Source organism: Lissotriton helveticus, chromosome 7 (genome assembly GCF_964261635.1).
Source record: "Lissotriton helveticus chromosome 7, aLisHel1.1, whole genome shotgun sequence".
Classification (NCBI taxonomy): Eukaryota; Metazoa; Chordata; class Amphibia; order Caudata; family Salamandridae; genus Lissotriton; species Lissotriton helveticus.
The window spans coordinates 919,450,422-919,462,870 of record NC_136068.1 but is presented as its reverse complement, the minus strand read 5'-3'; the positions used below and the strand labels follow the sequence as shown (position 1 = coordinate 919,462,870).

At 44.6% G+C, this 12,449-nt stretch overlaps 1 protein-coding gene across 2 annotated transcripts in view; it reads right to left on the bottom strand.

The window, feature by feature from the left end:
- C1QTNF2 (C1q and TNF related 2) overlaps positions 1-12,449 on the bottom strand; it is a 92,047-nt gene that overhangs the window by 55,035 nt on the left and 24,563 nt on the right. Inside the window, exon 1 of one of the 2 annotated variants that reach the window (XM_078653422.1) lies at positions 2,850-3,024. The exons of the other annotated variant lie outside the window; for it this stretch is intronic. The gene's annotated coding sequence lies outside the window, so the exon portion shown is untranslated. Of the gene's footprint in view, positions 1-2,849; positions 3,025-12,449 lie in introns of those variants that run through there. 2 annotated transcript variants of the gene reach the window in all.

The window sequence follows — 12,449 nt, the reverse complement described above, 5'->3', positions numbered from 1 at the left end:
CCCTAGAAACAAAATTAAAATCCTTGGTTTCCAGGTTCTAATGTTCTGGTGATACAAAAACATGAGCAGTAATCAAGCTGGCATGGATGAAATGTCCCAATTCTCCAAGTGAGTTGCAATCTACTAGGTTGCGGTGCTACTGTGCACAGATATGGTGGGTGGGGGGGGCGTCCTAGTAGGACTCTGGCTGGCTAAATGGGTGAACTAATGACTAGGTACACATATATAAATGTGTAGTTTGCCTGCTACAATAAGATGCTGTAAACAGCTCATTCTGGTGCCTCACTGGGTGACATCTGTAATCTAGATCAAGTTGAGGGGGAGCATAGGGATCATTTGCGTAGCACATTGTCTGTTGAAGAGATGGAGAGGGCAGAGCAGCCAGTTGAAGTCCTAGACCCCAAGAGCCTGATACCTATCTTACGACTTTTTTAAACTTTCATGAAGGTTCTCGCACCACAAACATAAATTTGGGAAGATAACGCTGGACTTTCTTGAACAGCCTGCTGCATGTGATGTTCTGGATATGGTTATAAATATGAGAAGGAAGGGAAATTTGTGTGAACCTTATATAAGACAGTGCTGTGCCAACTGGGAGAGATTGGTGAGAAAAGCAGGACCAGGCGGAGTGCTGTAGCCTCGACACAGATCGAAGACTAGTCATGGTGTAGCTAACTAAGGCAGACTGAGAGGATCTCGCTTACTTGTAGGCACAAACTCTTGCATTCCAACTAACTCCATGAGATACATTACAGGCCAGCCAGGCGGTGTCTAATTGTCCCTGACTCCTCAAGCCAATATGTTAGGTGTTGGGGGGGGAGGGGAGGTAACTTTCTGCACATATCCTGAAACCGCGCCAATGTACAAGATTCTGGGAGGAGATTTAGAGAATGCTGAAGGTATCGATCCCTAGGGACCCAATTGTAATCGTAGCTGGGAATAGTAGGTAATCCCTAACAGTCCCAGGAGACTAGGGCCACTTGTCTAGTGAACCTTGCATTGCTTTCCACTGGTGTGGGAAGCACAAGCATAGTGTGAAGGATTGGTTACTTGAGCTCGATAGCTGCCAGGAACTAGGAGAGATTACCTGAAAGAAAATCTACCATGCCCCACTACCCAGAGATATTCGGGCTGCATCAGTGCCTATTCAGACCTGGGTGAGATAACATGGCCATGGTAACTGCGGGATGTGTTATATGCTGCAACCTGGAAATCCCTTCAGTCATTGGGAGAAGGCACGTTTTCCAGCCGAACTGTTAGGTCGGAGGGTGGGTTCTATGTTATTATCCTATTATATATGGATCAAATTATATTGTCATGTTATACAGAGTTTAAATAAAATGAAGTAGCGCAAGTCATGGTGAGCGCTGGGAACGCTACTGAGAGTGCTATCAGAGTGGAGTTTTGGAAGCTGGGATTCATAGAGAGGGTTTCTTCATGGATTAGTGGTGAGCAGGGAAGTGACCCCGACAGATGACCTATGAGAGGTGATGATGCCACAGCACATGTGTGTATGAAGGTAGGGTTACTGTAAAGACTCAGCCAGGCTTTAAATAGGAAAAATCATATTTCTAATGCACAATCCCCTAATTTGTCCATAAACAATCCCAGTCGTCAAAGCCTCCGCTACCAATGTACAATCATATCAAGATACCCATTTGCAATTTTCAAATAGCGATTTTTAGGAAATCGCTATTTGAGAATCGCAAATGGGTATGTATGTACAAAATCGCATTTCTTAAAATTCCTTAATTGCGATTAGCAAATTGCGAATTGCAATTAAAAAATACTTTCCCATTCATTTCTATGGGCCAGGAGGCCCATAGGAATGAATGGGAAGTTATTCTCAATTTGCGATTCGCAATTTGCGATTCGCAATTTGCGAATCGCAAATTGAGAATAATTTCATGGGTGCAGGGGTGTCCAAAGGACACCCTGTTGCACCCCTGAAATATGCATGGGTGCACATATGGCGCACATACATGCCCTTAGGGCATGTATGTGCGTCACCTGGCACTTTGAAAAATGCAAAAATTTGCATTTTTCAAGGAATTCGCAACTTACGGCCAACTAGAAATTGGTGGTAATTTGCGATTCCTTAAGGAGATTTTGCTAATTTTTTTGCTTAATATGTTGCATTTAAGGAATCGCAAAATTTGCGATTCCTTAAATGCAATTGCAAAATAAGGAATCGCAAATGTTGCGATTCCTTATTTTGCACCAGATTTTGCTTAATACATACCATTTAGCAAATTCGCATTCGCAAAGGCCGAATTTCAGCCTATGCAAATGCGAATTTGCTTGATACATATGGCCCCAAAACCAGTTTTAGCAAACAATATTAAAATCAGCACCACACTGCACTGCGCTTGTGAGCGTCGTCGAGGGAGCCTGGCCTTTTCCATCGGGTTTAGGAGAGGGGAAGGATTCTTTAATCTAAGGTAAACGTTAGAAAAAATGAGTCTAAACAGTGCGAATTAAACACAGTGTTTCATGCAGGATCATGCTAGCCCTTAACCCTAAAAGCAGCTCAGAGACCACCGAAAAAACGCAATTATGCATAAAGGATTGTACAGCGAAGCCTCCTGGAAAGCCTGCTAAAACACATTTTTAATTCATATCCAGGACACAATCTGGTGAACGACCCCTCAAAGAAATACTAATGTTGTTTTTTCCAAGTCCCCTTGTTTGTATCCTACTTCCATAACCGGAGTACATTATTCTAAAAGGTGCGTGACATAAGACTCTCCCCAACTTTGAAAGCAACGATGTGCTGCGGTACGCCTCAAGAAGGCAGCGTTAACACTTTGAAATATACAGTATTCTCTATAAACGTAATGTGCACTCACCGGGAATAATCTATGCAGCAGCACTACTGAAAATGGAAATATTTTCGGGTTCCTTGGAGACGCAATTTGAAAAAGCTAAATTGTTTTTTTTTTTAATTCTTTTTTTTCACGAATCCCCAGATGTGGGATTTCCGCAGCGTTCGAGATGAAAAGTAAATTCGTTTTCTCATTTTCCCAGCTTCCTCTCCGAGTCCAGTTTTCAGGTCATCCTTGCCAAGGCATATTTTTATCATGCTGTAATAGGGAACAGCTTCTTCTGCATGTCACGTGGTGCTCGGAGACACGTTCTGTTAACAAATGGCCAAGACAATGTGTGGCCATGCCTATTGCTTGAAGTGCCATTTCCGGGATTTTATTTGGCCTCCCACTCACCTCGGGTTCTTCTAAATCCAGTCTAGAAAATTTGAATGATTATAATACAAGAATTTTGAGAAATGGATTTTCATGGATGAAAATCGTGGATATTTTCAAAAGGTGACAGTATATCTCTTACGAATGTGATAGAAAGAGGGACATTGTGCAAATTTAGATGCCAACCAATGTTCCATCTTCGTTTGGGACAGCTCTAACTATGAGGATGTGTGCAACGCGTGAAAACGGCGAGCGGGAAGTGGGTAGGGGTGGGGACGTCTTGGTCTTGGATCCGCGTTCTCTGGGCCTTGCCTGGGTCCCTCCTAGTGCACAAGTCCTAAAAAAAGAAGTGGTGTCACGATGCATGACATTGCATGTGACATCATAGGAAGTGACTTCACTGGAAGTGACATCACAAGAAGTGACATCAGATATTAAGACCTCACACGTATGATTATCAGGCATATCATGAGTACGTTTAAGCGCATTATGAGATTTAACAAATGTGATTTGGCATAGGGGTTGTACCAAAAAAGTGTTGCAGTCCCAAAGCCAAATCTGGGCCTTGATTAATACATGAATTTTTTTAAGCCCTGTCACAGAGAAAGTGGCAACAAGGAGAAGCATGGCAGTAGATCTTTTATGCTTAATTGGAGGCAAAGTCTACATTTTAAAATATTTGATTGGGTTAAGGCATCTGCTGTGAAGGTGCACAGTAAATATCAGGGAATAGTAATAATGGTGAGATAACTCTGGAGTGTAACGCATTTGTTGGAGAGATCTGTGTTTTGTGAAGTACCAAATTTCTATGGTTAATGTGTCTCCTGCAAAGCACATCAGGTAACATGCAGATGACCGATATTTATTTTGTCGATAGTAAAGTGGGTTACTGCTTTTAACACAGAGATCCTTTTGTTTTTCTTGCGGTTCATCAATTGTAATCCTTGTAATCAGTGTTGGATTGGGATTAAAAATCAGCCCGGGCATGCTAAATAAAAAGTGGCCCACATTTGCATATTGCCTTTCCTCAAAACACTGCTTTGGCGAAATTTTATATAACAAGCATTTGCAATGCAATAGGTCTCGCAGCATTAAAGTTTGAGTTACTGGCATTGTAAATGACAATGCATCGCATACATTTTTTTTCTTTAATTTGCAATTGGTATATAACCATTGTTTGTGAATGGTTAGCTGTTGCTTATGCTAAGCAAAGTTGGCAGTAATATAGAGTGCTAGTCTTGCTTGTTATAAGCATGCTGATTTAAAGCACTCTGATACCTGTGGGTAAAGTTTGCGCCATATAAAAGTGAAAACTAATAAATAAATAAAACAAGCATATCAAACTCTTACAGGAACAAGTTTAAGCTATTGGTATTGTAAATGACAATGCCTTTTATTTATGTTTTAAAAACGAATCAAAAATAAAAGGCATTGTAATTTGCAATGTCAATAGCTCAAACTCGTGTAAATGCGAGACCTATTGCATTGCAACTGAGTACAGGTCTGTCAAACTCTAAATCAGTCCCAGAGGCCCCCATTCTTCAAATCAGAACTGACCGTGCTCCTTATGGGTCTAGTCCATCCCACAATGTGGTTACCCTACACATTCACCTCACCCTGTGGCCCACTGTTTTAGTCGAGAAATGTGAGCCCCCTTCCCGAATCTTACTGAGTAAACTGCGCCCCTGGGTCCTTAACGTTTATTTGAGCTCTCTGGCACCCGTGATACGGGCTTCTGTCATACCATGCCCACACTCAACTACCTAACCTGGAAGAACACTGCTAACCAACTTAAATTTTGGGGTTTTTACCTTTAGTCACAGAAAAGAAAACCTGCCATCCATGCTCTAATCACCTCCAGACTTGACTACGCTAACTCATTTGTACCTGGGTCTGCCTAAATATCTAAATAGGAAACTTCCGTTGGATCAAAACTCGGCGGCTAGGTTGCTTTTGAATCTACATTTTATTGGCCCTAAATTATGGAGCAAGCTCCTTCGAGAGGTTTGTGCTACTCAATTAGGACAGCTCGTGAGTCTTAGAAAATATGAACATTTCATTTTTTAATCAAATTTAGTTGACTGGGTCTTTTTTTTTAATCCCTTCTCCCAATACCCCAGATCTGGTAACCTGAGGTATCTAGCGCCTAGAAGCTGTTTGAGCTGCCCGACGCTCTATAAATTCACATTATATTTACATGACATTAATTTTCTCGACCTCAGATGGTTGAAGAGCTCGGCACAAGCAGGGGCCCATAGATGCTACACGCACGATGAAGACGTTTTTTTGCAGGAGGCACGTTATCCTTCTGACATATCAAACTAATATTTGAAAATGTAATCTTCGAATCACATCTATACTGCAGGTGCATTTCCTCCTTGTCATCTCACTTTAAAGGCAGATCACTGCACCAAGTGTATTAACCCACCGAGCTATCTGCGTCGACGGCTGGATACTTTAAAATGCAGGGGTAAGGAAGTGACTTACCCCTGGCTACGAAAGGAGGAGGAAGACGACAAGCTGGCGCAGCAATGCATGAAAAAGTTTTCTCTTGAAGACAGCGTGGTGAGAGAGGGAGGGGTCAGGTGAGTCTGAGACAAACGCCACAGTTCAGGAAAGAAGACCGATTGGCAGGCTGAGAGACGGGAGGACGAGAGAACAGGGGAGACAAGAGTAACAGAGGGTATACAAAGAGAGATGGAGAAGGGGGCAGAGAGCAGAGGCGCAAAGAAAAATAAACAGAGGGGCGAAATTTAAATTGAAAGAGAAAGTAGGGCAGAACAAGAAAAAGAGACAAGCATGGTGGTTATCTTTCGAAAACACAAAAGTGAGTTAGGAGCTAGAACCCGGCCCCAGCAGGGGTGGTGGGTGACATTTCAAAGTGGTGGGGCGCAAAGTGATTTGCATACAGCACCGTAGCGAGCGAGCGCAGCGAGCGAGCCCGAACCCCAAAAGGGGGGTTTGGGGGGCTTGCCCCCCCCCCCCAAGAAAATTTTGAAAAAAAAGAAGAAAAATCGTGCATTTTCAAGCAAATTTGAGACAGCAGGAAGGTAAATAAAGCAATTGTGAAAGTGCAGTTATTACATTAATAGATGGCATAACATAGGTAGCTGCCTATTCAGTATAACCACAGAGCTTCATACATTTCGTCGTATTACGCTCAGGTGCTGAATTCAGACTATAAGACTTTCATGAAAATCTCAGCTCTAAGAGTAGAAGAAGTTGCACAACAGTTGGGAAACAGCCTTCACAAAGCATTAGGAAAATGAGAGGCAATTACTTGAAAGCAAACTGAAAGCAATGCATCAAGTAGTAACTTAAAGCAATGTATCCAGCAAAACAGTGCATGCAGTCAACCATACAAAAGTAAACTAAAGCAAGTGTGAACCTGTGAACCTTCACTTTGAAAGCAGGGTGCTAGTCAACAGGCCAGTCACATACATTTAAACTGAAGAAGAGTACACTTCAGCATGCAGGCACCAACATAAAAGCACCAAGCAAGTCAAACAGATTAATGAAAGAAAAATGAAAGCAATACATCCAGCAAACTAGACAGTGACTCAAAAAGTAAACTGAAGCAAGTGCACACTGAAAGGAATGCGCAGTCATAAGTCAGACATTCAGATAAAAGCAACTTACCAAGACACCCAATCAATTACATGGGAAAAACTTGAGCCAATGCACCCAGAAAACCAGACCAGCACACCAAAGCATCCCACCCCTGATTGGATGGCAGCTGTGCTCTTAGGATCACCCCTCAGTTTTTTGGCAGGGTTGAGCACCCCCCAGTTTTATGCCCTCTGCGTCTGAAGGGGAGACAGGCAAAAGGGGTCATAATGGGACATCTGGCACAGCCACTTTGTAATCGAGGTCACCCACCCAGCTCAAGACTGAGTTACAGGCGGATCTTAAATCTTTAAACAACCACAAGGGTCTTCAGCTAGTTAAAAGGGAAAAAATCGTGCATGTTCAAGCAAATTTGAGAAAGCAGGAAGGTTAATAAAGCAATTGTGAAAGTGCAGTTATTACATTAATAGATGGCATAACATAGGTAGCTGCTTATTCAGTATAACCACAGAGCTTCATACATTCCGTCCTATTACAGACTCCGATATTGGCATTAAAAGTACCCTCCAGTTTATCAGCTTCAGCAAGGTTTCCAACAGCATAGCACCCCTTTGCTACACACAGATTACAGGTTCAGCCACATGATGAAAATAGCAACTCATTCAGTGTGATAATTAAGGGAGCAGAGCGCATGGAAAACCTATTTAGTGATGAGCCGAGCAAAACACAACGAACAAATTAACTTCTTTCATCTCCTTTATTTCAAACCATTTACGGGGCGCAGGTGTTTTAAACCTTGTGAAAACAACAAGCTAATTTGGTGAAAGCATACTTAGAAATCTATATTTATGTATTGTAATTGTAGACTGGACCAAAAAACGAGTGAAGGGGCTCCACCAAAGCACCTCTCCCTTAATTATTTACATATAAATTTCATGCGGTCTAACAAGTCTGCCAAAGCTGCAGCAGACGAGCTGGGGCGTTTACTCCTTGCCTGGGTGCTGGGGCGTTTACTCCTGGCCTGAGTAATGCTGCAGAGCTGCAAACTAAGGCGCTACCAGGTAACCAAGACTCAAGTGCCACCATAGCATCAATCTATGCAACCATTCAACAACAACTGGTTCAAATATGTTCTCTCAATGTTTCAAGCTATATTACAAATGTCACCAAAAGATGTTAATATTTCACTTCTGTTCTTGGATTTGTGTCACAATAAAATACACTGAACATAACCGGATTCCTTTTCAGAACCAAGACCAGGGAAAACGTATTGATCAGGGCAGTATCACACGTTTTGGCTGTTGAGAAAACACCGGAATGCCGAGTCTGTTGGTTCCGCATTCTCGACTTCTGCCTAAAGCCCCATCATTACTAATATAGCGTGTAAATCAAGGGGCGGGGTCGCCAGGCGCTATAATTTGTGCAACTCTTGTCCATTACAATGCCTATTCTTTTTGTCGACGCCTAGCAAGGAACATCTTCAAAGTCTCTATCTAGTGAGCTATATTAGATGGGGTGTTCTCCGCTGGACCGGAGAGCCACATGCCAGATATTAGAGGGCACCTTTTGCATACCGAGATTTCGCTAGTAAGTCTCATGATGAGAGACTTAACAAAAACACGCCCACGCGTGTTTTATTTTAGGATATCTAAATCGCACCTTCCAGGGATGTGACAGAGACTTGTAAGGAACTGTAAAACACAGGATCCTTTTTGCTGCAATCACGATGATGCAGCATCTTTTCCGCAACAGCCAATGTGATGCTGTGTACCGCAGACTGGAGGCTGCCAGAAGCACACAGTGTCCTGCAGTGCGCCCTCCTCTTATCAGTGAGCCCCTCGGGTCGCATGCACTTCCTATTCGTAGGGTGGAGAAGGGAAAGGGGAACACGGCTCTGAGCTCCCCCCAGCCTTTGCCTTTGTCGAGCCTCCCGGAAGTCTGGGGAGGGAGAGGAGAAGACACACAAGGCCAGGTGTGTAGACCGAAGTACAGCCTTTATAAACATAAAGACACCGATAAAGCAGGGCTGCTCCAGCTACCTTTCCATTTCACGAAATGAAAGAGTTAAGTAATGCAAATAACTGCACAGCAGAGGAAAAACGCACCGCACTAGCTCCGAGAGAAATATATTCTGCCTATGGCAATGGAAAATAAATGTGAAAACTGGCAAAGTGTGCATTTAACTATGTTTGTTCTGTTAAGAGGTGCCTAGCAGAGAGTGTTTCGTCCATACAAGAACTAGTAAGAGCTCCGCGAGCCACAAGTTGTATTTATGTGCAGGCCAAGGAGTCCAATGGCAGAAACAAAGCTTAGCAGGCTAATGCACTTGACAGAGTGATCTTTAGGTCACACATTTCAGTTGTAGCAAGGGAGGTCAGCTGGGTCCTAGCTCCTCAGCCTTCGTCTATGTGTAAACTCGATTTCTCAAGCTGCAATCATGTCAGGATAACGTAAGGTGGGACTACGTCCACTCATGGACCTATGTGATCTGCTTGTCACAAGATTGCATCATGGCATAGCCAACTCCTCCTTGTGAAGCAGGGGTTTTCAGAGCTCCCGCGGTTTTTATTATTACAATGCAAGCCTTCTTTACCTTGTCTGCAGGGGCACATGGCGGCCGGTCCGACGGTTACTGGTTATCAAAGTACTGCTGCAGCACCAAACTTTCCCTATCTCAATTGTATTGACGCGCAGGAGTGAGTCACCACGCTACACTCACGGCAGCCATCCCGGCGATAATGGCCAATCACTGCATGGCTTCACATGAAGTCACACAGTGATTGGCCATAACAGTGCGGCTGAGGCAGTGTGTGTCACCCCCGCGCGCGGCATCCAATGATCGATGCTGCGCAGTGGACCAGCCAATCCTGGCGCTGCATGCAGCGCCAGGATTGGCGAGGGGGGCATATATGCTGCTCGCCCAGTCGCCCCATGTAAACTCCGGGGGCTGCGGCCGGGTAAACCAGCACCCTCTGGTCACACTGTACAACTGTGCGCATGCGCGGGCAAGTTTTACACCAACTTGCACTTGCGCACTAGGGTCTGGACTGGTCTGCTGTAGCCTGAGGGTGTGACTGAGTGACTGTCACTCAAGGGGCCCTGCGCACTCCGAAATCGCCGGGTGTGTCCCGGCGGTCAGGCGGATGGATTGCAATTTAAATTATATGGGGAATGGGATTGCTGCTGCTAAATTGCTAATGCGCGATGCACGCCGACTGTGGGTCCATGTGGCTGGAGGGGCTACGCCCCTACGCCCCAATGGACGCACCGCTGCTGGGCCCCAGTGCGCCCGGCTGTGAGGAATGTCACACGCGCTCCCTTCTAACCCTGCATTTACGGCCTTCTTAAGGGCTGTGTAATAGCCCTTAAGGTTTACTACATTCTTAGTTGGGGGGCGCTTAGCATGTCCAGCTCTATTCTTCTCCTTCTATGACAGCGTTATCCCTGTAAAATTATGCCTCGTGCTGGAACTTTGATGGAAAGTAGCTACGCAGAGGCAGAAAAAATGCAGCGAGACGTATTTGATCTCAAACCCGTACTGAGACGAGGTGAAACTATTCAGGAAATGGTAAACAAGCATTTGCAAGGCTGGTTCAACATCGCACGTTAAACTACAAACGTCACGGTGGTGACGTCATTTTGTAGTTCAAAGCAGGGAAACACAGTTAGATACACAAAAACAGTGTAACACACAGCTACCTACATAAAATATAAATGTGTGACCTGCATGCTATAAGCTGTTCTTTGTAGCAGGCATATTAACCATCTGTGGTGTTTTACGAGGAGTCCAACACTTGAACAGACTTCACACATCTCTAGCAACCCAGGACTTGTGGAGTACACAAAGATTACATCTGCAGTTGCGTTTCACGTCTAAGATATTTTAAAATGTAGCCCGTCTGATTAATTAGGTAAGCCAAAACAGATTTATAATCACATTTGTCCTTGTTACCAATTTTTTCGAGGCAGACTTTTTAGCAAGTGTATACGTTGACTGTCCGCTCCTTGCGAACATCACACCTTGAGACTCCGCCCCCTTTCTGCTGCCACCCATTTTATCCCCAACGCATTGGATCCCAGGATTTTGTTCTCATTTGTAGAACTGTTTGGGGCGCACGGACCCGACTGCAAGGAGATACAGCTGGAAAATGCAGATATCGCAGAGCTATGTACAAATAAAAGGTCACTAGTACCAGAGAAGTGCAAGTCCTTTCAGCGAGCCCTAAACAATGCAAAAAAACAAGCTGCAATGACGTCCTTTGAAGTATTTCATGACACGTCTCGGGGGAAGACACATTTTAATGTGCCTGAACCTTGGTGACAATATTCAAAATAAATCAGAAATGCATACTGAAACCTGAATTAATCAACAGTTCTTAGACTAAGGGCTGTGGTCAAGATGTAATCTGTCAAACGACAATAACATTTACATGGGCTAAACGCAACAACAATAACATGACATGGGCTAAACACACAGTGGAAAATCGAATGCGGCTCGGCGGATATCAAAGCTGCACTGGCAGATAAAAGAAAACGCAAACGCACCAATGCCGTCCACCCCACATTGGCATGTAAACCGTTAATCCTCCACTCCCGAATGATTAAATGCAGTGCTAAGGAAGTCAGCAAGGCTCGCTCGCAGGATAAGAAACAAGCATTTGCAAGGCTAGCTCAACATCGCACGTTGAACTACAAACGTCACGGTGGTGACGTCCAAGGACAGAGTCATGGAAACAACAAGCATTACCCCTTCCTCCAGCGCTTCCGCCGCCTCCGTTGCTGCTGGTCGTGGTTCCTCCATGGGCGCCGACGCTCGCCCCCAACTCCCCGCTTCCCTGCTCCTCTTCACACCAAGTTGACAAAAATGAAACTTAAGAAGCTGACGCGCGCAAGTTGACGAAAACGAAACTTAAGCGCGCATTGCAAGGGAATTGTGGCCTGTTCAATGGAGCGCGAATTCTCGTGCGCATGGCCCGCTCAATTCCGACTCTCGCAGAAGCGCGCGGCCAGCTCCTGTCTCCTCTCCTGGAAAGAAGACTCGCTGAGAATAGGTCTCTGGCGAGACCGTGCTTCGCGCGGTTAACGCCACGAGACCTAAAAAAGGGGAGGGGGTAAAAAAATTTGCAGATTAGTTTACATTGTTGAAACACACCTGAAACAAGTGAGTCCCATTCTACGCGGGTCCCTGTCCCCACTCAGTATGCATACATTGATGGGCCGGCCCAGCGAGAGAAAGGGAGTGACACCTCTGCCTGTTGCTAAACTGGAGGTAATGAGCGCCCATCTGCCTCCAGAAAGGCCACTCAGGCCCCCACTGAGCCACTGACGGTATCCGAACAACAACGACACCGCCTAAATCAGCCTCCCCAGACTGCTCAAAAAAGCAGCCCACAGATGGACCTGGACACTAGCCCCTCGGGCATTGCCCGGGTGCCCGGGTTACCAATCCGACGCTGCTTGTAATACAGCACAGTGAGCTATGAAGGACATGTTGACTCCTACACCTTGTAACCCTATCTCATGTAACTCATCTTGTATATTGATATACACATGTACATGATTTATTGTCAATGTATAATGTGTATGTTATGTAAAGAACTCTGACACCCTGCATTGGGTTGTGTAGTGCATTAAAAGAAATAAAATAGTGATACTGAAATTGTTATTTGTGTAAATAGTAGG